Source organism: Alosa sapidissima, chromosome 7, assembly GCF_018492685.1.
Source record: "Alosa sapidissima isolate fAloSap1 chromosome 7, fAloSap1.pri, whole genome shotgun sequence".
NCBI classification, from domain to species: domain Eukaryota; kingdom Metazoa; phylum Chordata; class Actinopteri; order Clupeiformes; family Clupeidae; genus Alosa; species Alosa sapidissima.
In genome coordinates, this window is record NC_055963.1 from 20,392,227 (window position 1) to 20,397,473 (window position 5,247).

The 5,247-nt window shown below is 44.1% G+C and overlaps 1 long non-coding RNA gene across 1 annotated transcript; it reads right to left on the bottom strand.

Moving 5' to 3' along the window:
- Positions 1 to 3,216: 3,216 nt before the first annotated feature.
- On the bottom strand, positions 3,217 to 3,815 carry LOC121713833. Its single transcript, XR_006032958.1, has 3 exons — positions 3,751 to 3,815; positions 3,552 to 3,651; positions 3,217 to 3,466 (listed from the first exon to the last, which is right to left on the bottom strand). It is a non-coding gene; the product is annotated as an uncharacterized LOC121713833 (long non-coding RNA).
- Between the last annotated feature and the right edge of the window lie 1,432 nt (positions 3,816 to 5,247).

The following is a 5,247-nucleotide window of genomic DNA, read 5'->3' on the forward strand; positions in this document are numbered from 1 at the left end:
AACCACTGGGCACCAGCCAGCGCATCCAAGGATTCCTCAATTCGAGGCAATGGATAGGCGTCCTTTCGTGTCTTGGCATTGAGCTGCCGGTAATCAACACACATCCTCAGCTCTCCAGACTTCTTTTGCACCAGGACAATGGGTGATGCGTAGGGACTGCTGCTCTCCCTGATAACTTTACTCTCAAGGAGCTGCTTAATGTGGTCTTTAACAGCCTGCCACTGAGTGGGAGGTATCCGTCTATACCTTTGACGAACTGGAGCATCATCTAAAAGAGGTATTTCATGTACTATTTCATTTGTGCACCCTAGATCCCCATCGTGCTTGGCAAATACATTACTATACCTCCCCAAAAGCTCCCTCACTTGTTTCCCCTCTGCAGGTGGAAGCCCTGGCCATTGGAGAGACGCAATGGTTTCTGAAACAGAGGCTGGTGACCCCCTGACAGACTTTATGCTGACCTGAGTGACTTCCTCATTTTCCCCCTCGAAGCTAAGCTGCTGCCCCTCTATGCCTGTGACTGAATGCAACATCCCCAACACTTGCTTTGAGTGGACAGTAGCTCCGGTGGCTCCCACATTGACTACAGGGACATAAGTCACCCCATTGGAAACACTGACTAAGGCTGGGGACAACAACAAACCAGGGGCAAGGTCAGAACCCCCAGGCTCTAGCAACATGGTGGTCAGTGACATGAATGGGACTCTGGGGGCAGTAACCTTAACAAATTTAAGTGACCCAGCTGGTATAAACTCCCCTGCCCTTTCTAACACACGAACTTGACCCTCAGGGGTTAGTGGACAAACTTCTTGCAGGTGGCAATGGCGGAGGGCTGGCTCCCAGCCTGGTTCTGCATGGATGGATGACAATGAGGCAAATAAAAACTCCCCTTGATGTACAAATAACTCCCTATAACATTCCTTGATAACATTCATTCCCAACAGTCCAGGGATGGACTGCGATGTACAAGGAGCGTCTTTCACCACCAAGACCCCACGCCCTGGAATAGTTCTACCCAGTACTCTAATGTCTAATTCCAAATATCCAACATAAGGAATGTCTAACCCATTGGCTGCTTTTAAAGCTAACCACCCACATGACCTAAGCGCAGGTGCACCCCAGTGTTCAAAAGACTCTTTAAAAAGTGATTCAGTAATGGTAGTGACCATAGAGCCAGTATCCAATAGGCATTTCACTTTAACTCCCCCCATTTCTACTTCCACAACTGGGCATCTACCCATCAGTGGCTTAGAAGCATTGGACACAGTTAGAGGTCTAGAGGGGCCAGAACTGCTTGAGTCGTTACCATGCTCACTACTGTGCATACCTGAGGATCCTGCAACAGCTGGAGGAGGGTTCTCTTCGGATTGGGGGTTAGGCAGACTGGATGTCCGGGGCCTGGGTCCCTGGCGGCACTGGCGCAGGACATGTCCAGGTTTACGACAGCGGAGACAGATGGGCAAGCCTTCTGTGGTAAATTGGTAATTTGGATTATGGGAGCGAGATGCAGTCTGGGGTAGTACAGATTCTATTTTAGCCAAACTCTTGAGAATTTTATCAATCTGAGACTGCTGCTGATCAAGTTGTTTTTGAAAAGTAGACAATTCCAACCCTTTACCTGCTGTTACTGCCCGACAGGCCCCCTCAACATCAGTATCTACCTCACAATGGTGAAGTTCAACCTTAGCTTGTCCAGAGGGACGCTCGCCCTCCTCCACCCACCTAATGGCCTCATGTCGCAATGTAAGAAAAGACAGTTGGGGATTATTTCGCACCCTGCTCTTAAGTTCGCGTCTCAGGGAAACATCACGTACATGCTCAATAAACTGGTCCCTCACTAATATATCTGAGTCAAGCAGCCTATTGGGATAAGCACGCTTGATTTCTTCAATCAATGCCCACAGAGAATGAGAAAACTCCTTTAAAGACTCCCCATCCTTTTGTTTACGCTCAAAAAACTGTCTTTGCAGGCTAACAAAGGAAGAGGAGGAACCATAGACTTCTTTTAAAATTGTATCCGGATCTTCCCTTTCAGCTAACGAGCGAAATCTAATTTCCGCTTTTGCTTCTCCTTCCAAATGATCATAAAGGAAGAGGGCCTTCTCTCTGCTGGTCATATTTCTTTCTCTCAGACAGGTTTCAACATTTTCTACCCAATCATAGATTGAGGGGTCAGGTTTTAATTTTGAGCCTGAGAAGAAAGGACATTTCCTCTCTCTCTCTCTGAACATACACCACACGATCAGATGTAGATTGTTGAGCAGACAAATTTGGTGGGGCCACATTGCCGTTTGAGGCAGTTCCACTAGTATTAGTAGCAGGATTAACAGTACCTCTTCCTCGACTGAGCTGTTCATTAGCCACTCGTAACCGCTGTACCTCCTCTCGAAGGGTTAAAAGTTCCTCCTGCTCCCGCTCCTGCTCTCGCTCTGGATTCATTTTACAAGACTTTGTATCTAAGTACCAAGAGAGACAAACACAACAGAAGCAAAACAAAGACAACCGAGCAATAGTTGCACACTTGTTGCTGGCCTTTGGCTTGAGTCACAGGTTCGTCTTGGCCGTCCAGTTGTCTTCTGTTGTCCAGAGCCAGCCACCGTTTCAGTTTAAACACAAATAAAAGAACATACATATATAAACAAATCAATGCCTTAACAACATCCTGCACGGCTACGCCATAAATGTGGTACCTGACATGCAGAATACCTACTCTGACTACGCCACCCCCTAAACCCAGGCGGGAGAAACCTATAAGCTCTCTAACGTGGCTGGTTCTCGGCCTTCCCCACAAAGGAACAGTTAACAAAAAGGCATATGCGAAATACTCAAATTTATTACAAATAGTATAAATACAATCCAGAATGTAAGTAAGAAAGACTGCATGGGATAACTGGCTGAGACTCCTCAGGCTAATAAGGTCGGGTCAGCACACACAGCTCCCGTCTTGGAGAGGGGCCCTGGTGAGAGGGAGAGAGAGAGACAGCAAACCCAGCACCACAAAAGAATGCAACACGGCAAGCACTGCAAACACAAGTAAATACCACTACAGGATACCACTACAAAATACCACACTGTGTTGTTTACCAGTACACACCGAGAAAATATCTCCCTCCATGTGGCACCCAACCCGAAAGGAGCAGTACTGAGTTGCGGATCCGGCCTTGTACAAGGACAGCCTATGATAGGACAAAAGAGGAACAGCCAGCTCCTAGCACAAGCAGTTATAGAGAGACAGCAAACAAACAAAAAGACAAACAAAATGAAAGCAAACAAACAAACCCAAAAACTAACAGTAAAACAGTGGCTGGCCTGGTCCCTTTTAAAAGAAATGGTACATATTAGTTACCATGTACATTCCACAGCACAATTACACAATGGACATATGTAGTAAATATAAGCCTACTTTGCAAGAGCGTTCACTACTCCCCACAGCACAGTGACACAGGAAGAAAGGAACATTCCAGTGCTACAGATTTAAAGAAACATAGTTAATTGATTTATAACTACCAATGTAAACAAACAACTAAGATCATAAATATAAAACAAATTACCAGAGCATCAGTGTCTGTAGCCCAGCACACAAATCTTAAAATCAGGCAGTCACCTCAGTGTCCTCCATGAAGAGTGAAACACATGGTTCTAGCATTCACCCTGATAAGTTAAAACAAGTCATGAGAAGTGAGTTACACACACACACACACACACACACACACACACACACACACACACACACACACACACACACACTACCTGCATGACAGGGGACCTTAACAGTCACAAAGAGCAAGTGGTGGAAGCAGCAAGAGAATGTGAGCTCTTCTTCTTCTTCTTCTTCTTTTTTTATATGGCGGTTGGCAACCAGCTTTTTGGTGCATTACCGCCACCATCTGGACTGGAGTGTGGATCAAATGGTCATCCTACACTTTCCTAAATTCTTTTAAATAACCCAGTTACCTTCAAAAAAGAAAACAAAAAGGAAAAACAAATTTCACCTGATTCTCTTTGCAGTATATCATTCAAATTTAATGTCATCTGGATTTCACCAAGTTGTGAGATAAATCTTTGTCTGGCTTGATGGTACTCAGGACAAAACATAATTACATGCTCTATGGTCTCTTGACTATTACAATATTCACACATTCCATCAACATGCTTTTTCATGGTAACTAATGTTCTGTTTAGTCCTGTATGTCCTAGCCTCATTCTGGACACCACATCTTCTTCTTGCTTGCTTCTGCATGTATTCCTGCTCCTCCCCACCTTTCCTTGAATACTATGCAGGTGTCTTCCAGACTGTTCGTTATCCCATACAAATTGCCATTTTTCATTTATTTTAGCTTTGATTATACTTTTGACTTCAGCTTTGCTGTATTTAATATTCAACTCTATATCAGACTTCCCTGCTGCTTTCTTTGCACATTTATCTGCTAATTCATTACCTCCTACACCTATATGAGCTGGTACCCATATAAATGTAGTACTAATACCAGACTTAAGCAGATTGTTGGCTAATTGCATTACTTCATATACTATGTCCTGTCTAGACTCAGAGTGACAACGTTTAAGGCTTATTAAAGCTGAGCTAGAGTCTGACGCAATCACAGCTTGCTTAGGTCTATTGCTCTCTACCCACAATAAGGCCATCCATATTCCTATAATTTCTGCTGTGTATACAGCTAAATCATCATTGATTCTCTTTCCAGATTCAATGTTTAATTGAGGGATAACATAAGCAACTCCCATTTTCTTATCAGTCTGCTTAGATGCATCAGTATATAAAATGACTGCTTCTTTATATTTGCTCGCAATGTAACTCTGGACCCTGTAATGATCCACTTCAACATCCTTCTTTTCCTCTAATAAGCCCAAGTCTACTGGAACCTCTGACATCAGCCAAGGAGGAACAACAGGATATGCCACTGTAGGGCTTATTTCAAGAGCACTGATTCCCATATTTATTACCTTTTGTTTTATTGTCCAACCAAAACTTTTAATAAGGTAACTCTCTCTCTCTTGACACTGCCATAAGACTGATTGACTCATGTGTTTTTCACTATGACCCCTTAGATTTGTCCAATACACAAGAGACAGCTGGTCTCTTCTAAGATAGAGAGGCATCTCTCCCATCTCTACCTGGACTGCTGCCACTGGCGTGGTCTTAATTGCCCCACAGCATAGCTTCAAACCTTGGTTCTGAATTACATCTAGTTTCTTAAGTGATGTTTTAGCAGCAGACCCATACACTAC